General features: G+C 42.9%; 1 protein-coding gene across 3 annotated transcripts in view; it reads left to right on the top strand.

Annotated features, from left to right (window-relative positions):
* VSTM4 (V-set and transmembrane domain containing 4) overlaps positions 1-22951 on the top strand; it is a 452074-nt gene that overhangs the window by 52774 nt on the left and 376349 nt on the right. The gene's annotated exons all lie outside the window — the stretch shown is intronic.

Raw genomic sequence — 22951 nt, 5'->3', positions numbered from 1 at the left:
AATGCTGCATGTCGCCTCTCACAGAGTTGATACACTGATGGGCCTCATATTATTTTACATTATCTCTGATGTCATCTGGCTGGTCTAATTGAAGCTGACTGGGTCTCTGATCTATTAAGACTACATATCTCTGTCTTCACACCTCTCTTGGCCACAGTAGCTGCTAAAAAGTGCCCTAGGGACAACTGACATTCTTGACTGCCAGCCCAAATGTGTCAGCTGGAAGGAAGACTATTTCCCAAATGACATCCCCTCTCCCACAGAGCTTTTGGCAGCCAACCCGCTGCCACCTCCAGTAAAGAACATCTGGTCATCAGACAAGACAGAGGCAGAGCTCTGACCCCTGACCCTGGTTGCCCTGTCTCTACCCCTAAAAGGGGGCTGCTATTGTGTACCGAAGCATCCAGTGGCCTCAGGCTGGTTCCCATGACCATCCTTCCACCTGGTGCCGGCTGGCCTGGGGCTGGCAGCCCGGGCTGCAAGGTCAGGGGCTGAGAGAGGCACGGAGCCACCCATGAGGAAGCATCCCCTCCAGGATGCTCCGTGGTCCCCTCCCTGCCCGTTGGTGGGATCTATACCCACCAAGATCTATACCGCAACCAGGTGATACCTAGGGCTTTTGTACTGGCCAAAGCATCGCAGCCACTTAACGTTATAGTGGAAAGGTGACACTGGGTCAAACCCTGCTGTTGGTAGTGTTGGCAAAAAGCCAGAGCAATTGCAGTCTAGTCACATGAGTCCATTTCTGTGTGACCAGGAAATAAGGTCTGTATGCCTGGAATTGTGTCCTTATCAGAGAAATTCCTGACTTTGCACCCCTACCCAGGAATACAAGAGACAAAGAAAAGAATGTCACTTTCCAGGTGGTTAACAGAAAGCAAAAATCCCTAGTATAAACCTAGCTTTCAGCCAAGCTGCATTTAAGCAATTATACATCAGCAAAGATGTCTGCTTAGAATCCTTAGCCACAAAGTTTCCTCCAGAGCCCTTTCCATTGTGTGTCAGGGCTCTACACCTCCCCTTGTCTATGCCTTCATTAAAATTGGAGTCCATCTGCTCTGTCCAGCCTGCCGCAGCTTGGGGAACCTCACATCACTCCTGTCTCAGCTAGAGATGAGTCTGAGCTGCACATTTTTGGAAGGAGATGGCTGTGATTGTTTCCCAGTTGTAGATTTGGGGGGGGGGGAAGGCTAGTCTTCTCAACTTTGCCCTAGTTCCTTGAAAATAGCAAGGTAGTAAGGAACGATGGCTGTGGATTGGGTCCCATCCCTGCTCTTGACGAAGATGGGCTGTTGTCATTCCTGGGGAACTGCAACATCACTGCTGACGCTGGGTAAATGGGAAGTGAGGGTTTCCTCACAAAAGGGCAGGTCACAATGAAGGCATCAGCTCTCTTCTGCTGCAGAGCAGCCTCTCTGCTGGCTATCCTGCCTACACTGCCCAAAGCTTGCAGAGACCAGGAGACAGGCAATGCCCCTGGCAGACAGCTGGAAAAGCCAAGGTGGGGATGGATGGATGACTGGAGGCCCCAACACAAGGACTGGAGCTAGGTCAGGGGATCAGTGCCCTCCTGAGTTCCACTAGGAACTGTGTGCTTGGGACACGGTGGCCCCTTCCAGACCTGTTTCTGAGAGTCCACTTTGTGCCCATTTGGTAGCCCCTTGCCCTTCGGAAGGGCAATAAAACAGAGGGGGAAAGCAATCAAAAAAGGGAATGAGTCCAAGAAATTGCTGTGAAGCAGATGTCTGGGAATCATTATGAGAACACTCTCAATCTTCCCAGAGCAGCTGAAAGCTTTACTGCCAACAGCACTTGGCTGCCAGTCTCCCATTGCTGTATAAATGATGATAATGGTCTTTGCTACTTCTTCTCCACATGTTCTCCTCCTCTCTGCAGGGGTGGGCTCTCCTTAGCAACCACAAAGCTCTTGTTATATGCAAGAAGTTGTTGGCAGTGAGGACCAGGATTGAACAGAAAAGGGAGAGGGGTAAGGTCCATCCTCAAGCTAATAACCACCACTGACGGGCTCCTGCTGAGGCATTTTGCGCTCATTACCTAGCTACTCTGGGTGCCCTTAATAGGCAGCACTTGCCTATTAACAAGAGCTTTGATAGGGAGTGAAAGGTCAGAACCATCCAGTGCTTATAGGAAAAGAGCAGTGAGCCTCTTGTGGTAGCACTTTCCAAAGTTAATTGACTCTGTCCCTAGTACAAGCCTAAGAAACAGATGCCTTGTAGCCATGGTCCATCATTTGTCTTTGCAAGCAGCACATTCCTACAACCCTCTGGTTACTCAAGGCCTGTCTCAACTTTGTGCAAAGGATCCCTGCTCCTTAAATTACTTAAGTCCAAGTACTTAAATCCAACACTTCCCTCAGTTTGAATTTCTTTTGGTGTAGTTAGCTGAGGCTCAAAGACTTACTCTGCAGCAACTCCAAAAAGCCCTTTCTACAAGGTACAATGGACTGTCTGCTCAACACTCTGAGATATTCCAAACAGCACACTGAGCAATAGAAACACCCACAAAGTAAAGCCTTTATGTCCATAGAAATATTCATTACTGCAAAGCAATAATGAAGAGCTCCTTGTCCTGCAGCAGCTCTTTCGCTGCTTGCATGTGAATTTAGAGAGTCCCACCAAGCTTCCTAGAGGTGAATTTCTCCCTGCAGTAGTAGTGTTCCTCCACTTGCCTGATGTATGAGAACAGACAGCTTTTCTACCTGTAGGGTTTCAGGCTGTAGTGTTTATATTTCAGACATGAAACTTGTCAAAAAATAACAACAAATACTTATTTAATGTGTATTTAATTTGTGGAGATGTTTAGACTGTGCCCAGCCTATTGCCTGGCAGACAGACAGTCCAGAGGAGCCTGCAGTTCACAGCTGACACCACTGAGGGTGAGTTTTCTGTATTTAGAGACATAAGTACCTTCCTGTACAGAGGATAGGGAGCTATTCTTACTCCCAAATACAGACTCAAGATATGGATGATCCAAGTTTGCCATTTTCTTGGATTAAAAAACCTCAGGCTTCTCCTGAAACTTTTAATGCTCATACACAGGTCTGTTGAGCACATGTGATAGCTCCAAACATCTAATGTATAGAAAATTAGCATCAAAGCTACTGAGCAGAAGCCTACCAGATTCAGTCATCTCACTGAAGATAAAGGTAAACCAGAGAGCCATGAAATCTCTTTCCCCAGTAGCCCTCTCCCTGGTTCACTGGTGGGGTATTCAGCATGGATTTTCCTCTATTAGCCACCCAGCCCTGAACACCGGCCCCCTGGTTCCCTACGGGACAAAGGATTGTTGGATTTCAGTAGACTCTGGCATGAGTAAAAGGCAAGTGATCCCTCCTTTGACTTACTCAGAAACGAGAAGCAGGCACGAGCAGGTCTGCACCAGCCAAAAAACATTTCTCCATAAATCTCCCCATGCCTTTGTGGTGGGATTAGTAACAGCACAGAACTGTTTTGCAAATACAAATGCTCATGTACTCATTTTGGCTCCATTCAAGCAGTGGAAACATGCAGGCAGCTTCATTACCCATGGAGAAGGGCAGACTCCATGCAATTACTGGACTTCTTTCAGATCAAAATGGTAAAGTGCAGCAAACAGATAAACCCCGTGCCAAAACATTTCCTAAAGAAAGCTTTATTAAAGCAAGGCTCCATTCTCAGAGGCCTTTCATGTTTATATTACAAAGTCATAGTCTGACTTATCCAGAATGACTTGCACCCTAAAACTGCGCTGCTTCCCTTTTGTTGTTTTGTTTTAAAGCCTTGAATTTCCTAAATCTCCTTAATAAAATTTCTCAAGAGGTTGACTGGAGAAGATGGGAGAAGCCAGCCAAGTTCAGCATTCCAGGATCAGCTCTCCCTTTACACAGGGGAAGACTTAGAAACTGAGGTTAAAGGCTTGGCTTAAGCCAACTGAATCTGCCAGATACAGAGCTGTACGGTCAAAGATCTACCACAGCTTATGCTCCTGTCTCCTCATGGCCCTTGCTCTCCCCCTGCCAAGCCCACCTTTGCTGGGTGCTGACTAGGATCTGAGCAGAGCATCTTTGCTCAAAGGCTATAAAAATGAAGCTTTTACTGAAGCCATGGGAACAACTCAGTAGTTCAGCTTGCACTGGTGTTTACAGTTTAGGAAGGACCTAAGCTTCTTGATGGTTTTGATGCTGCCTGGAGCACCAGTTCTGGAGTTTTCATAGAAAAAGTCCATATAAAAAAAAAAAAAAAAGAAAGGAGTCTATCAGTTAATTTTCTACAGGAAATTTTTCATTAATGATAAAAGAGTGAATTAATTGGAAAAGCCAGACCATTGCTGATCTGAAAAGCTATTATGAAGCCTCATGATGGCAGCTGCTGGAATGCTTCATTTTGCTTCTCTACTCTCCTCCATGGGCTGCTGAGGCACATGGGTAGTTCATATCCCCCAGGATGGAAGGTAACGTGGGCTGTCAGCCTCATCAGGGAAGCTGTGCACCCAAACATGAGCAGTGGTGATGCTACATCCATCGTTTTGCCTTCACATGAAAATCCTCAGGTTTTGCAGCAATGTGGAGTGGCACAGTACAACCCAAGAAAGAATCTGTTTTTAGATGTCTATGCTTTCTTATTGTTTGTCAAAACTCATTTCCCTTCTCTGGCTGCCTGGGCCTAAATAAAGCACACTTAAAAATACAGACAATGCGTATTGCACATGTTGAAGCTGTATTAGATCATCCCACGTGGCTCTACTGCAGAAGTAGTGAGGCTGCCTGGATCCTCGGGGGTCACCCCCAGTTCTCACTCCTCCCTTTCCACTGCCTCTGGTTTTGCCTGCAGTGTTGCGTATTACTGCACAGCCATGTGGATGCCACAGAAAGGCAGATAAATGTGCACAAAGAACAGGAAAGGAGAAAGAAAGCCAGCGGAATACATCAGTGTGCTGAGCTGCCTGACAATCCTTCTGGGGGCTTTAAATCTTTTGTTTCAAGTAGGGGCTTTCTTTAAATGGCAATGTCTAAGCTGGTTATCTAATACACAGGTGTAAAATCCTCAGCAGGATCATATAAGGTATAAAACACAACTCCTGTACTCCCCCAGGAATGCAAGTAACAGCTGCTTTGGAAGGGCTCCTTGTGACCATGTAAGTCACAAGGCTTTTTTCCTAAGAAACACTGAAGAGAGCTCTGTTTTGTTCAATGGAGGGAATGCTGGAGAAATTAGTTTCTCATATATCCAACACACTTTCTGGCTCCAGGCTGATCCTTACTGACTTGTCTTACCCAACAGGTAAAATATTCAGCACCAGAAGTGCAGCCCTGAGGTGGCAACCAGCAAAACAGCAAAGAGGACCTGTGGAGGAATTTTGCCTGTAGACACTGGGATAGATACTTGTGTTGCCAGAGTAGCACTGTTTTTCACCAGTTGTGGGAGCAACAGTGATGTGGGAGGGTGTTGTGGGTTGCTGGTTTTAAATTTGAAGTTTTAGAGGTCTGCATGCCTTACATTGCTGAATAGTCAGTTTTGTCGAATTTGGCCTGATCTTTAATGAAATGATGAAATATTGTTGACAAACTGCAAAACCTTTAAAACCTCTTTTAAAGCATATTTTAACTTACTTTTAATGAAACCAGGCTTTTCCAAGATGAAAAAAAACTTTCAAATTACTTTTTTCTTCAAAATGCCAAAAAATATTGACTTTGTTGTAAGTGATTTTTAAAAGTGACCAATTCTGTGAAAAAATTCTTGAAATATTTTGGTACTACTGAGTGCATGTGTTTTGCCTCATGCAGAAACAAGCCAAAACCTTTCCTAGTATGGGGCTAACGTGTGACTATTTCATAAACAGCTCATTCATTTACTGATACTATTGAGAAAGCTGAGCAGCCTCCACTAGGACATTGCGGAAAAATAAGGTGCTTCAAAACTGATATATCTCACAGTAGAACAGCTACTACAGCCCTCAAAGTACTGTCTCCACATGTGGGGATTGTGTCATAACAGCACCTCTCTGTACCACAGAAGTTTCAGAAAACAGTTGTGCTCATTACCCACATGTTGCCTGTAGCTTTCTTCTAGCCAGAGCATCACTTGTTGCACTCAACCCATGAGCATTTTGATTTATTGCTTCATATAAATACCCCATTTAACCCAGGTTTTCCTGCTTGGCTCCAAGGCTCAGGTGGTGCAGTAGATACGCAAGTGAAAAGTCACTGCCAGAGAAAGCTCTCAACAAGTTCCAGGCTTTCTGTGTCCTCAGAAAGCACTACGCACCAGGTCCGCACACCTGACTTTTACAAGCTTTTATCACTATTTCAACACTCTTATTTGGTATCTGCATTTACCTCTACCTCCTACATTTTTGATCTCCTCCCAGATTTATTGCTATTAACTAACTAATCTGTCAAACACATTCAAAAGTGATGAGAATCTCTAAAATGTTCCTGGACCACAAAGCCCTGCCTCCTCTCCCATTTAAGTTATCAATGTTCCATTGTAAAGAGTTTTAATTTGGGGGTCTTTTGACCTTTTTGTTTTGTTTAGTGCAATTTTTGTTTTCTGGTGATATTTCAAGCTCTTCTTAGCAATAATACCTAGAAATATTTCACAGCTACCCACTCACACCAAAGCACTTGTGACCCAGATGCTGATTGGACAGATAAGGGCTTTTATTTTCAGTGCTCCATTTGTGTAGTAAGCAGAACGGTAATTCTTTGGTTAATGGAGAATGATTTGAAAAGCATGTTAAGCCAGTACAGTGTAAGTCTGCTTCCTTGTACACCCACACTGTTCTCCCCAATTTACGTGTGGTCTCGCTAACAACCTTTGCTCAAAATAACATTGTGTGATATTTTCTAGAGCTGCATCCTGGACTCACTCATGCTGAAATCAAAGTGTGTCAAGTCCAGCCCTGTTTTTTTCCTCTTGCCTTGTTCATTTACTGCAGGTTTTGTAGATCAGGCTTTTATTCAGAAGTGTTGCACTGTGTGATCCTCATGCCTGGGTTCAGGCATCATTAGCACTGAGGGTCTTGCTGCCTAATGACAGATGTAGTGCTGGAGCACTTGGCATGAGAAGGATTGTCTGGGGTGGGGGATACCACACTGGGACTAGGAAAACCCGCATTCCATTCCTTGTGGAGCGGTTACAGACTTCCTTCCTTATGCTAAATCACTTCATCTGGCACGTGCTTCAATTCCCGATCCATGCAGGGTGGATAATGTTTCAACCTATCACCAGTGAATACAGTAATCCAAATCTCTGACAGTCAGGGGTATTTTGATACCGCAGAGGAGGAGAGGGACCAGGGGGCTACAGACCCATAAAACACAGGTCACTTTTGGTGAAATACCTAAGTAACCTGTAAAATACAGAGTTGGTAAATATTACAAAAGCAAGATGTAACTGATACTAAGTGCATCTGATCACTGTGCACAAGGATCACATTTTCTAAGTCTGAGCAATTACTAAATATTTCAAAGAGAAGGAAAATCTCAGCCAGAAATCAAGTCTTAATTGAATTTAATATCTCCAGTTTATTGAGGAGACATTTATCTTAAACAGATATAAAAGTTCAGTTCTTCCTGAGTCTGTGGGTGTGTGAAGGCAAGGAAAAACCACATCAATAGTTAGGAGTTAATTGTCATGTTAACACCTCCCCCTCTCCTAGAGACACCCAGCCCTTCTGGTTTGTGTACATCATTAGTACACATCATTAATTACCACATGCTGATGAATTTCTGGTGCTGTGTGAAATGTGGAGTTTCCAAATAATGAGAGGACTGGATGCAGGTCCCATTGGAATTAGAATGATCCAGCTGTTGACCTTCACCATAGCTACCTATGGGAGTGAGGTATTTTACTGGGGAAAGATGACAACAAGCTCAGTACATAGCAGGATGGGGCCCTAGGAATCCCTTTCCTAACCAAACCCACATCTCATCATGTAATCTCTGAATTACTGTTAAGAATAGATTTTTTTATAACTCCACGTTAATAAATATCTCTCTCAACTTCAGCCTCTTCTCCGTAAGGTATAACAACTGTTTCAGAGCTTCAGCCTCTTGGCCATAAAGTATAATCCTTTGCAGTGAGGGACCTGTTTTTCCTTGTAGTGATATTTCTCCTCTTATTGTGCCTGTCATGGCTTTGCCTGCACTGCCCATCAATTAAGAACTGTGCCTACAAAGAAGGGGGTTTATACATGGAGTTAAAATAGAACCAGCAGGCATGGGAGTTTCAATCTCCCCTTGTGTTTCTGTAAAAGTAGCAGGGAGCGGGCAGCCAAGATAAAAAGTCTTCATTTAACACCATTTAAGTGTAAATTGTAGTGAAACATGTTAGTGACAGAGGGGAGGTCATGACTGATCAGATATGAGGCTTTGAATTGTTTACCAAACCAAACTTTTAGGTATTTTGCTTCTTTCTTTTTTTTTTCATTCTTTTCCTCTCATTTCTGATCAGCAACATATACAGCAGTCTGCTATCAGAGAGTCAACAAATGAAGCTGCCCGGAGCAGGAATGTGGGATACAAAAGGAAACTTCGGCATATCAAAGGTATTCAAGCACAGGGACAACTTCAAGGGTTTCCTTCCAGAGATAATGAACAAACTGAAAAGTGAAACTGAAGATGAAGAGAGAAAGTGAGAAAGAGATCTGAGAATATTTCTGCAGGGGAGGAAGAGTGAAAAAAAGGATCAAATTACAAACCCTTTTCACAGCAGAAAGGCCAAACCCAAACAACACTGGCATTTTGCTTCTATTCACTTCTGATGCAGGACTTGAGCTGGAAAAACATCCAGGGGGTCATGTAGTGGAGAAATTCTGTTCCACAAAACAAGGTGATGTGCCAATGACAGCATGAAGAGTAAAATCATCATATTTGGAATGAAAGATTCTGAGAAAGTAGGGTTAGAGATGTCAGGTTTTGAACAAAATATGGCTTGTTTTTACTTTGTTGTGTCATCATATATCATATTGACATTAGAAGAAGCATTTTGTTATTAATTCCCTCTGGGGGAGTCCAGAACAAACCTTTGTGTAAACTAGAGGATTTTTCACAAAGGGAATGTTGAAGAACTCTGCATGTAATGAATGAGGTGACCTTGTTAATTTGCACAAGTCACCCTATAGATTTCCTGCTGCAGAGAACAAGTTCTGGGCAAAGCTAAAATTGTCTGTGGGTTATTAGTATTTTTCATGACATGCCCACAAGAGGGATATATGTGAAGAAAAAGCATTAGCTTAGGAGTTCCATATAGATTCAAGGCTAAAAGGTAGACTTAGGTCCTTATGAATGTAGACTTGACTTTCCAAAGTTTACATTTGTTTATTTTTACCAAACCTCTTAGGATAGCAGGTGTGATAGAAAACAGAGATCAAGGACTTCCATATCACTCAGTCTACAAAAGCGAAGCAGGGGTGAATCAGGAGTCACTAATATCCACAGAAATTTTCTATATTTGTGTTTGTACATAAGGTCAGGTCTTAGATCTTGAGCATTCTTTGTTTTGGGCCCTTACAATTACAGAGGTATTTATCTGTCATGATTTCAATTCAGTTACCCAGCTGCTGCTTGAAGTGCCAGGCTCCTAAAACCCCAGTGAACTACTTTTCTGGTGGCTTGCATTTACAAAGCCATCAAAGTCCTGTTCCTGGACTGTGCAGTACCTGTAGCTCAAGATTACACCAAATGATGGAGATTCCCTGGTGTGATATTTGAAATAGATACAGAAAATTCCTGATTCAACAATACTATCATGTATCCACCATGGACTTTTGACTTGAGTTGAAGCAATTATCATAGACATTAAACTAGGGGGGTCTATTATGGCATTTCTAAAGATCCCATGTGCCCCCATGTCCCAAAGTGCCTGAAAGACTTGTATGAAGTTCAAATCCGGTCCTGCAGAAAGCTCCCCACAAAAGCAATTAGATTTCGTACAGATTTAAAGAGCGTAGTTTTTCTAAGGAAGCCATACTCATGTGACTTTAAATCATGGCTCTAAATCCTCAAAAAATTCTACTCCTGGTCACACATATGTTTATGGGCTATTCAGTAAAATGGGACTGTCCCTGAAGAACACTATCTGATTCACCATCACACATTATTTCTGACTTGGGAAAATTTTCAAACTTCCACTTATCTGTTGTGATAAAATGCAGTTGAAGGTAATGTTCTGCAGTCAAAACACAGAAGCTGGCACAGAACAATGTAAACCCTACCTACCCCATGCAATAATGCTAAAAACACCTTATCAAATTTTGACCCCGAAACACACATGAAGCAAGATAACAAATAACTTGTTCTTGGAGAAAGGCCCAGTACTGATTTATATCTTGCAACCCAAATAAATATAAAAAGCCTGCCAGAGCTGACCATGGAAATCTTAACCACTTCATATGGTTTCATTCTATGAAGTGAAAAATATGAAGAAGAAGGCGGTTTTGCACTGTGAATGAGCTACTCAGGAAAAGTGTTATTATTGAATTCTATGGGAGGGAAGTTAATTTCAGAAGTTATAAACATGATGAATTATACTTAATATCTTGGAGGAATTAAATGAAATTGAAAGAAAAAAGGTCCCTATTTGTATTTAAATAACAATTGGCATTGAGCAATATTAAATATAGGCTTACACCTGCCAGGGACTGGCTGACTAGCAGTCTTCGAAACCATTGCTGACAAACCAGAGTGGGGATGATCTCACAAATATGTGGTACTTGTGTTTTGCATTTCAGTCCTCATGGGGATTCCTGGGACAGCATGGGGTAATAATTTCAGCCTAGGAGTGGTTTGTGACCTATTTGCTTTCACTTTTTGCTATTCCTACAGTGCAGATAATCACCTAAGAAACCTGGCAAAGTCCCTGCTCCCAGAATGAATACTTTCAAGCTAGAAGCTGGAGGGAAGTGGTAGAAGAATAATCCCACAGTTACTGTCAGGCTCAGTGCACTGTGTTTTGGTGCCCTGAATTTGTAAATACAGGTCCCAGGGTTGTCAGATTGGGTCACCAATGGAAAGTCACCTTCAGCTCCCTTTCTGAAGTTACCCCTCAGCTTGGGCATCTGGTTTGAGATGCTTTGGGTCTGTTTTTCAAGGGGACTGAGTATTTACAAATCACCAAACACATCTCGGGTCTTACACACTGAGAAGGGCAAAAGCAAAGATTGGGTATCTGGATGCAGAAGTAAGGATATTTCATTAGGAAAGTGGATAAAGGAACATGCGAGTGAGAAGGAGGAGCACTGGAAGAGGAAGGTAGGGAATTGATGGCTGCTAGGGCAGGACAAGGAAGAGGACATAGGGATATTGAGGATGGTGGTGTAAGTAAATATTATGAAGGGGTAAAACACTGCCACAGGAAAGCCGAAATGTAGAGGCAGCTTAGTGTTGAAGAAAGTCACTAAAAACACCCCTACTCATTGTATTTGTGAGCTGCTGGTCACAAAATATTTAAATTTGTATTTGCATTTCTATTTATTTGTGTTTGTGTTTGTATTTGTATTTCGGCTGGGGAGTGTTAGTGTCCCCAAGCTACATTCCCTTGTCCATTCACACCCCCTTGACCACAGCGACCACTGGGCACATGGGCAGGTGCCTCCCTATTCAGACACCCTGCACACAGCAGCCACGTCATCCACATTTACATCAGCAGGCACCAATGCTCACAGGTGCCATTGCTCACAGCACTGAGAGACCTGCAGGTGTTTGTTGTAACTTTACTACCTTAACATCAACTTTCTGTGGCTCCCAACACACAAAGAATTCTCGGCCTCGCATAACCTTGATGTTGTGATCCTATGCTAATAAATCTGAATAAGTAATTGACAGATACAAATCTGGGTAATAGAGTTAAATATCCCTTCTTAACTCAAACACAAACCAGATGTTTTCCATCTACCAGCAGGCCTCTACAATTATTCATACTGCCCATGCCACCCCCCCCCCCCCACTCCAGCTCCATGCTGGCTCCTTTCTCCTGGGTGATGAATATGATGCATCTCTGTAGCTAGCTTAGGGATCCGATTGCACTAATTCAACACTACTTTTGTCAGGAAGGTTTGTTCTGTGTCTTTATTCAGCTGCATTAAAGCACCTCCTGGGTTATTTTGCTTTGTTTTGCTTTGCTCCTCACAATCACAACCTCTGTTTGGAGTCAGGGCTTTGCTGAGGAACTCAGCCCAGTTGCCCATATGGAGGCTGTAATAATATTTGGCATTTTTTTCATGGTGCAGTAAGTGATCTTTGCAGGCAGCATTCGAGCAGTAATTAATACTCGACATGTACTGTGAGGGAGAGCTCTGCTGGCAGGGACTGAAACAAGGTGTAGTAGTTACACACTCCTTCAGAGGCAGAGGTGGGATTCAGAAGCATGCTCCCTTACACAGCATCTTGGTGTAATGGAAGCACACTGGCCCTTCCTGCCATTCAAGCAGATCAGAACTGCTGCCAAGCAGTTGAAATTGGCAGGCAGAGGCCTACATGTACAGTACAATGAAAGCCCCCATATTTTTTATTGTATAGCTATGTTATAATCAACAATGATTTATCATAATTGTCTTGTGAGCTACTGTGCCAAAAAACACGGTTGCAGGGACTACTGTACAGCACTGGGAGATATTTGGAAGCCCATGAGACAGCCTCAGAGAGAGCACTTGCTAGAGTCCTTTTGGCCAGCTCATGACTGTGACCAAGTGGCCACCTTTACCTGCTGAAGTGGAGAAAATTTGTCAATATGTATATCTGGGATCACCAGATATGTATCATAAGTGTAGATCACTATGTATATATGGGATCACCATAATGGAAATGTAATGATAATGCTGAGCTAAGCAAGAAGCTCTCAAAACCGGGCTTACTTATTTATTTTTAATTAAAAACCCAGTTTTTCTCCTTCCCTTTCTCTATCTGGAACAAATTGACAGCAGTCCAACCTTGTAATTGCTTTTCCATCACAGTGTGCCAAGGCAATCAGAGCTGTCAGGACCAAGCTGTCTCCTTTAAGAGTTAAATTTTATTAGCAAGCTTGCTCACAAGTCAGCTGCATGAACTCCAGTTTATCCCTTGGATCCTCACAGAGAGCCTCAGCATGAACCTCCTGGTCTCTCCACATTGAGAACCCTCCCAGCAGGATGATTAGAATAATGTGTGCAAAGATAGCACCAAAATTCAATTTAAAAAGGCACTCTTTTGTTGGAAACAAACTGGGGAGAACAACTCACATCTCAAAAGCCAGCCTGCATCACTGGGCCAGAAAGCACAGTTTACAGGAAAGGCTTATTATGGGGATTGCGTGACTTGGACATTTGACTCTAGAAGATATGGGATCAAAAATCTGGTATACACAGTACATTTGCTACCAGATTCATTTTTGGCTTTCAAACACTTTGTCATTGTCTTCTTCCCCATTCCCCCCCCCCGCCTTCCCCCCCCCCCCCCCAAGTTCTTCGGAATTTAAGGAATAATCTTAATTGACCTTTAACCATGAAATCTTGGCTGGCAGTGCAGCCAATGCCTTCACAAGGTCAAAGCTGGTTGGATGCAAACCAGATCCTAGAGCTCTGGCTTCGCCATACTTAGTTATCAGTAAAGTGAGTGCAAGGAAAAGTGATGCTTGAACATACTCTTCTCCAAGTAGAAATTCCCCCCAGGACAGAAATTAGGACAGAAAAATTTCCATTGCTGCAGCTTGATTTAGACCTGTCCAGCAAATATTTAGACCTTCAGGGTGGCTTTCTGACTTCAGTTTGACTGAAGTTTGATCAGTGCTTCTATCCTGGGAATTTGAAAGATTTCTTTCCTAGCACCAAGTCCAAAGAAATGAATAACATTCACATTTAAAAAGAAAAAGAAATAATAAAAAACAGGAACATCTGGAAGTCAGTCCTCACAAATGGCTGTGTATAATCAGGATTAAGCCATTACTGTGTCTTGCCTCTTCCTTCTTGCAAATGATGGAAAATTGAATTGTTTTGAATTACAGTTCTCTCTGCTAAGAACCTGCTACAGACAGAGAAGAAAGAAAAGCATTGCTTAAACAGCAGCAGCAGCAGAATTTCAGCTTTTGAAAAACTCACATTTCCTCTGTGTAAAACATTCAAACACTGGAATGTAAAGCAGTGATGAAAAATGAAAGCCATGTCAGCCCAGAAAGAGATATATTAAAGCAAAGTGTTTGGGAGTTAAAGGCCCTTAAATAAATCTAAAATACATACTTTATTTTAAGCCCTAAATCTGCTGTTGCTAATCCTCATATTTAAAACCAGAAATCTATTTTCCTGGAAAGCAGTTGAGGTGGGATGGAGTTTGACATGGCTAGCCCAACACTAAGTTGTCGTCTTTGATATTTGTTGTGTCCATCAGTACCAGCATTGTATCTCTGATATATTTTAAAGTTACTCTCATACTTTATTGCACACCAAGTAGAATATAACCCTGGAACAAAAAACCCAGTTCCGTGTCCTTGGCTACAGTAAACACAGAAGTTATAGGTGGTATCCTAACCTGCTAACCTGCCCTATTTCCTTTGCTGACAGCAGTCAGCATTCACACCTTGTCTTTTCATCAAACTTTTCACACATTTAATCCAGTGATAGAAGTGGGGCTGGCAAGTCTCTTTGTCACCCTTTTATAATGGAAAGAACTGGAAAAGTGAGGTTCAATAAGCTGTCCAGGGGGATAGGGGGATGTGATGTTATAACAGAAGTTAGAAACTGGAGGTGATGTGGTCCCATGGCTACGGCACATGCCATTGGGGGCCAGGAAATCTGTGTTTGGTGTTCACTGCAAGAAGGAAGTGATGGGACTTAATGTGATCTCTCCTCTCCTTTGAACACCAGTTTTGTTTCACCCTGGCACCTGCCTCATTCAGGAGTCCCTAGACAGGAGGGGTCAGCAGGGGAGGACAAAGCACAGGGGAACTTTCCTCCATGTGTTTCTGGGTACTTCTGTGTTATAGATGCAGAAGTGAGAACAAATGCAGTGAGAATCACCAGTTTGAGTTGTTATTCCAAGACTTATAAATTATCTTCTTTCCTGTGTGAGCAGCATGCGGAAAAAATGACATGTTGCTGTGAGATGAATTTTGGGTTCTTTTGTGCCCAGCAAGAGCATTATCCTGGGTCAGAGCTACACAGAGCCCTCCAGACCAGGCAGCCAGTGAGGGCAGCTCTAGTCATCCGTGCAAAATAAACACTTGTCTGCAACATGAACCTCTGAGCCAGCGTCTAGCTCACTCCCAGAATAAAGGGATTTTCTATATTTCTGCTGGGGTGAGCTCTACGAAGAAAAAGAGCCCAGTCCTTCTGAAGGATGGGAGGCTGTCATAGACTGCAGGCATTCCTGTCAGAGCTAATGCATTCAGCTTCATTCCGCAGGCTTCAGTCTCACCAAGTCTTGCAATCCCTATTTCTCCCTTCTTTTAATATACAATCCTATTAGTTTAGCTTAAAATCAGAAAAATCCCACGAGATTCAGTGGGATTGGACTAGTTAGCTATCATGGACATAATTTGGTCTACACAAGCAATGCCTAACTCTTAACACACTGCTAATGAATAGAGCTGACCAACAAATGAAACAGCAAAGTTTCCTCCTGCCAAGAAATACATTTTTCTGCCAAAAAATATTTGAAACAAAGTAATTCAAGTAATTCTGTTGACTTTCAATCCCAGGTTTTGATTTTCTCTTTGCTTTTAAACTTCTCTGATCTTTGTGAAGGGGAAGTGGAGGGAAAAAGGCTCATATTCCTCTCCTTTTCCCCACAGATAAAGGAGATGGAGAGGAGAGAAATGGGAGCAAAATGCCAGCTTTCAGGTCTCTCAGTGTATCTTCTCAGATATTTTATTTCTCCCTCCTTTCTTGGGGGATTACAGTAGAAGAAAAAGAGGGAGGAATGTGTGAAATAAGGAGGGAACAAAGGCTTTTTCCTTTTTTTGTCTTCTTGTTTGATTTCTTTACCCTCTTTTTTACAACAAAGTAAGAGATTTGATGAAACAAGATTCATAAATGTAAACACTAGAAAGTCAATCCAGACAAAGGCTTGTTAGGCAACACTGAATTAAAATGGTGAATTTTGATTTACTGAAAATGTTTGTTGGAATTGAACACTTACAAAAAATTGCTTCATAATAAAATGCATACTCCATTTGTAGGAAAATATAATTGAGAAAGGAAGGGTACAAAAAGAGAATAAACAATGAAGCCTGAAATGCAGAAACAAATTATTTCAGACCCTGATTCTGGAATCTGTGATGCTTCCCACAATATAGAGGAAATCTGGAAATACCTGTCAGTCTTAACCTTTAAGGCACTGAGTTTTCTCAGCACTTGTCATTTCCACTGAAGTGGGATCTTCAGTATCTTGCAGTGTCTGCCCGCCACTCACATATGTCTAGTGTGAAATTTCCCCAGGCTCCCTCCATATGGGACTGCCATGCTCTGGCCATGGAAAAGCTGCTCCTTGTCTCCAGCTTTACTGTGCCACTTGCTACAAACATGACTGATGAATGTGTTATCACTGCATGAGAAACTTAGCCACCTCCAGTCAAGCTGTGAAAACCACACACTGGAATAAAATAATTTAACACGCAATCACTGCCACTGTTGCTTTTGCTACAGTCAAGGTAGTCCTGAAAATACGTTTCCAAGTGCATGTTTCCCAACACCTCACTTCCAGAACTTTGTTTCACAAGCCTAGATACAAATTACAGCTCTACACTCAGGGATGATGATGGTCTATTCTATACTGGGCCTTGACGACTGTGTGAGAGTGTCTGTGGCATGAACATCCAAGCAGCGCTCTATGTAGTTAGAGGAGCCTGAAACATTCTTTGGTGTGACCTAGGTGTGGCTGAAATTATTCTTTTGTGCTTGAACCAGCCAGCTGACATTTTCCATGTTTGGGAGACAAATGTCATCTCAGGATGATATTTCTTTCTTTTTTTTTTTTTTTTTTTTAAAGAAATAAGCTGTTTAAGAATAGAGGGGACTGACATCTGAAATTATTCAGCTCTACATTAAAATATGAGTAAAAGGGAAGAAATGGATGTTTTACACGATTTTCACCAGAAGACCACTTTGTCACTTAGCATTAATCTGCTTGGAGTTCAGGTCTCTAAACTTGGGTGCCTGCTCATCGCACACACTGGGAAGCATTTCTGTGGCTTTCAGGAAGTTTTTGCCAGTACTTGACAAGCTATAAGATGTTGAAACATTTCAGTTCTCTTCTACTGAGCAGGAACTTCCCTAACATCACATTCTTGTCCTAGAGATTTTGCCTGCACTGAGCACCTCTGTGTCCCCTGGGGTGAGAGGAGCCAGACTTTCTCCATAATTGCTCCTCAGCTTCCCTGCCATGCTTGGGCTCTCATCAGGCCAAGCACACCAATTTCCCCAAGGACTCTCTCTCTAGCAGTTTGGATTGAGCTAATTCTTCTTATGAGGTCTTTATAACAAAGCGCCTCTGGAGGACTTGAAACAAACCAAGGAGATTTCATGGTCTCTTTTCAAACACTTGGGACTCATGTGCCAGGAATCACCAGCATTTCTGAGGAGCCAGAATTGCAAGGAATAGGGGAAGCTCAGCCCAGGGTGGCAGCCTGGGGAAAAGATCTGAGCTGTGTAAACTCCGTGCAGCATGGAAAATGCCACTGAGCAAAGGATGTACTTTGTTGTGTGGCAAGATCAGCAGGAGATGCTGCATGGTGTACGTGCACCTTCTTTAGCCCAGGACTGTATGACTTATAGCCTGACCCATTGGGGTGTCCAGAGGGACACCTCCTCCCATTTCTGCTGATGAACCACTTTGACTGCTGCAGTGGGCAATGTAGTGCAAACACAGAAACTGTGAAAAAGTAGTCCCCAGGGACCTTTGTACTGAGGAAATGCACTGCCTTCCTGAGCCTCAGGCCATACACAACATTCACGGCTTCAGGACCAGCTTCTGTGGAGCAGCTCTTCTGTTCTGTGCATACACAGCTGCTTAGGAGATCCAGGCACCAAGGTGACGCAAGGACTAAGAACTAAGCAACACTAATGCACTTTTCTGTCCAGTTTAGCTTCCCTGGAATCCAGCTCCCAAAAGAAACTGCTGCCTTCTCCACTCACTCTCCTAGCAGCCTATTTCAGAGATCCATAGGCCTGTGCCGGCCTCTCCTTTGCAAGCTAGCTGCCTCCCTCCATCAGGAGCTTCAGGGGTGAGCTTGTACAGCAGTGCTGGTCCCACTCAGTCTAACAGGGACAACAGGGGAGAGGGGCCTCCTTAGATTATTTTTTTTAACAGTAGAAAGGGGAAAGAAACATGGGGGAAATGAGATGAATATGTATTACTTCTCCCCCTTTCCTGCCCCCATGCATTCCTGATCTCAGCCAGATGAGTGAGAGCACTAGAATATAACGTTAAGCTTTATTTCACTGTTGCTTTATTTTAGATCTTTCTGGAGGGAGATATTGCAGGTGGCCTTCTCAAACATGTTGACTGCATGTAGGGAGAAGTGGGAAAAGGCATAATTAGACCTTCAGAAAGGAATCTATAGTCCTCTGGAGGGCTGGTATACTACAGCTGTAAATATTTCAGCCCTCTGACCAAGATGGAAACAGCAGTATGTGACCCAGACACCACAGTCCCCAATAGTCAAGGAAGACTTTATGAGTTAGTACAGTCAAGCAACATGAGAAATGCACAGCGTGCTGGCAGAAAGGAGTCTCACCTCACAAACAGCAAGCAAAGGGACAGAGAAGAAATGATCACATTTATACCAGGCGCCAAGCTTCAGATTCTAAGCAGTCACTTCAACCTACCCATGTATTGTGGAGATGTGCTTGATACCAAATGTAATGACCGCTTGGCCTGTGCTGTTACTAAACATTTCAACCAGCCCTACAGAGCACAGTGCACGTGCTGTAGGCATGTAACACTGCGAAACTGCTTAGTGTTGGCAAAGAGAGGGAACATCGTGTCTTTTCCAGCTGTGACTCCTGCAAATTCATGGGAAACTTTTCCTCTCAAACATCTCCATTAGTTTGCTACATGCTTTCTTGCTGGCTGGCTTGTATTTCTGTGTGAAGATAGGTTCAGTGGGGTTGCTTTAGCTACCCTCCATTTTGGTATCAAGCCACATATTTTCAGCCCTCTAATATTTGCAATTAATATGAACAAAGGTCGAGCATGTATTTATGTGTGTTAAATGCCAAATTGGCATGTGCTGTCTTGGCTCAGCCAGGGCCTGGACACTTCCCTGCAAGGCACCCCTCCAGGCTACAGGGATTACTTCCATTTCTAATAACTTTTCCTTGAAAGCCTCCGTGGCACCTGTGCTCTGTCAACAGGGGAGCCTCAGGACCATGCCAAAATGGCTGTGAAGCAGGGAGTCAGCGCTGGCTTTCATCCACCTACACCACAAACATGTCTGTGCTGTGAAAGCAATGCATGCAACCCATTGGAAAAGCCTTCCAGCACCACAGCCTCCTGTTCACCCCACTCCAGCTTCTGAGTCCCCATTTCGTCCTATCTACAAGGTGTTCTCACTACCAAGGCCAGAATAGCTCTGCCTGTGCTAGGACGGTGCCTAAGCACCCAAAATAGATGAGAAACTAACCTTATCTCTTTCTATCTCTCCCTTTCTCTTTTTTGGTCCTACTTCCCCTGCTGAAGTGCCTGAGCACTTCCCAGACTGAACAGCTGCATAACAAGCCTTCTCCCCAGGGCTGCTAGGCCTTGGATGCTTTTGGATCTGCTTCCTCATTCTGTATTGCTCCTCATACATCATTTTGTGGCAGCAGACTCTCTGAATCCAGCACTCTAGCAGTAAGTGACAAAGGAGTTGATCACTAACAGATCTTTTCAGTATTCATATTTGTGAATGAGTACTTATGTTCAAGACTGGAAATCTTAAAATTATTTTCTTACTTCCTTCTGTTTCTCCTATTCATTTCATGTTCCAGTTTTGGTTGTGTTTGCAACTTTTTTTTGGAACTTGCTAAGTCACATGAATGAATTATCGCTTTGCTTTTTCTGGGAAAATAATACTATAGAACAGTCACTCTAGCAAACACAAGTACTACTGGCAAAGAATATGTAGGTAGTTTAGATTTATATAGCTGTAACTGAAAGCAGAACTTGGCTATATTCTGCATGAGTGTAATGAAAAGAGATAGTCACAATGGGCTTTTGTATGAACTTGGCTCCTAGAAATTATAGCAATAAAAATAGCAATGCCATCATTTGTTAATTCTAATTCTTTCAAAATCAGATAGACAAGCTTATTCTTAAAGGGATGTGCGGAGCTGAAATGCCTAAACAGAAAGTAGTAGTTCTTTTACCAGCAGAACGGAGGCAGCATTGAGTCCTTCAGGAATTTATACCATAGTCACCAGCATATGGTTTGAACACTACATGTTCTTCTAGACAGAAACATTAAATGTTTCTCTTACAAAATCCTTGGTGTACAGCTTTTTTTTTTCTTAATGTTTGCCGGGTTTCTGAAGCAAGCTCCTGCTACAAAGGGCAATTGCATGTAAACGTAAAGAAGCATCGTGTAGTGGTCTCCTGCCACAGAAATGCAAACAGGCAGGCCGTGAGCCTCGTATCTTAGCAGAAGATGGCCAGTAGACCACAGCCAAGAGGAATTAGAAACAAGAAAGATTATTTTTTTTCTTTCTTATTGCAATCTTCCCATAGAACCCTGGGACTTTTCTCACAGCCTTGATCAGTATCCAAGCATTATCCATCTCCTTGCTGCCTTGCAGATGGTAGTGGCACTGGTTTACTCTTTTCTGTCAATCTCCAAATAACATTATTTCAAATGTAAGCAATTCCAAGCAGATCCGGCAGTGCAGCCTGTCCATTAACAGATCTGAAAAGGAACAAAATATTTCCCTCAAATGCCATATGCAGCTTTTATATCTTGTTCATTTCTTAAATGTATGTGCTTACATTCTAGTTACTTTAGGGCTGGTGACAAGTATTATATTCAGAAGCCCAAAATTCATCACAAATTCCCTGTATCTTCATCATGAGGGAACCTGGACATGTTGCAGTTGCCTGTGAATCTTTGTGGCTCATCCATCCCATGTGAGGATTCTTCTCTCACGTGTTCTCCCAGGAGGAAGTTGTGCACACAAAGCCAACATGTTTGGTGAATGTTTTTCTGAAGACATGTATTTTTGCAGCTAGTTGTGCTGCACCATTGCATGCTGCATATGCTGTTGGTTTGGTTAGTTCCCTCCTCCCCCAGTTGCCTCCTCCCCTAAAATTTCTGAATCCTCTGGCCACTTTCAGTCACATTTGATAAAGTGGGAGAGATATGAAAGGTAAGTTCCTATAAAGCAGTGAAAACCAGGGCCTGGCTAGAGGATGAAGAACCCAGTTAGTGTCCTGAGTGAGGGAAGGACTGTGAGGTGAAAGCAGTAATTATCTGTCCCGATTCATTGCCAGCTGGCAAGGAACAAATGTATCCCAGCGAAGCAGTCATCTCTACATGGCTCAGAACAGGCCATGGCACGTGATGCTTTTGGCTCCCCAGGATTTAGGGGACTGCTGGAGAAGAGATGAGGGTCTGTGAGGTATTTCACAAAAATGCATGGAAACATGAGATCATGGGAAACAGTTACACTGTTTGTCATTACATGGATGAAATACAGAAATCCCATAGAAAAACAGGCTGCATCAATTCTCATGATCAGGAAATAACTAGTTTTAGTATTTGCCTACTCATTGTTCGCTGCAGAAAAGGTGGGTTATGGCAATGGGGGACAGAAAATGCTGAGCTGCAGGATGTCCCTGGAGGATGATGGAGAACAGTTTATCCTCTGTACAGACGTTCATGTTCTCTGGCACTGTTGTGGACCTCTGACTCTGCAGCAGATACAACTAAAATGAGTTTAGCTCCATAGACAGCTGACTGAACTCAAATTACCTTCTAGTCATGGTGAACAGGGGACATGTCTATAGGATGCTGCCATAGACAAGATTTTGTTAAAGTCAATGAGTATTCTCATACTCGTACGTCATCACTGTATATAACTTCACTATGATGCTGGAAAATACAGATTAACAAGGACAGTAACAAGAAAAGCAGACCTATTGGACCATTAAAGGCAATGCCTTTGCAGCTTCCCATCTCTTTTTGTACAAAGTGGTTTAATCCCAGTAATTACACATTCTTCTTCTGATATGCTTTGCATGTTTTTCCTCTTAATTTTCCACATACAAAGAGTGGCAATTGCAATGAAATGAGTGGAGAATCAGGAGAGGAGGACAAGGTTACCAATAGGTATACTGTGACAGTGTTGCTTTCATCAAATGAAAAAAAAAATTCCCCTAAAGCAAATATGCTATGTTCAGGAACTCATGTTGCTCATCATGGAGTTTTTCTGACTGATCATTAGTCAAAATCAAAGCTCTTTCCTTCTCTGCCCATGTTTCTACATGGAGAAGACACATTGGTAATGAATATGACTGCCTGCATTGACTTTGCATGTGACCTTTCTCCAAAACCAGTTCTTTTTCATCAGTTTCTCATAAAATCCATCAAAATCCTCCTGTCTAGATAATTCCTGTGAGGTATCCTTAGGTCTCCCAGCTGGATGCCTAAAGCATTGGCCTATTCCCTGACCTTAGCATCCATTTTACTATTCAACTTGCAAAAGCAAGCAATTCTTCAGACTGGCAGGCCAGGCAACAAACCCAGGCTTTGAGAAACCACACACTGCGCACGTGTTTTGTTTCTATTGAGATCACTGGAGCTGGCCAGCTGCTGACTTCTGGATTCATGACCAATACCTCCTCCCCTCGGGTGTCCCACTTAGCATTTCCCTGGAGAAACCAGGCAGCCGTCAGACCTGCTGGGATCTGAATCCCAAACTACTTTGGACATTGAACTTTCCAACACTGCATGATTTTTTTAAAACAGCAATCCAGGAGGCTCCTCGATTGTGTGGAAGACAACTTCCTCCTGCA

This window comes from Pezoporus occidentalis, unplaced genomic scaffold, assembly GCF_034315485.1.
Source record: "Pezoporus occidentalis ecotype Australia unplaced genomic scaffold, CSIRO_AGI_Poc_V1 ctg98, whole genome shotgun sequence".
In the NCBI taxonomy this organism is placed as follows: domain Eukaryota; kingdom Metazoa; phylum Chordata; class Aves; order Psittaciformes; family Psittacidae; genus Pezoporus; species Pezoporus occidentalis.
The sequence above is the reverse complement of the archived record's forward strand: the minus strand, read 5'-3'. Positions and strand labels throughout refer to the sequence as shown.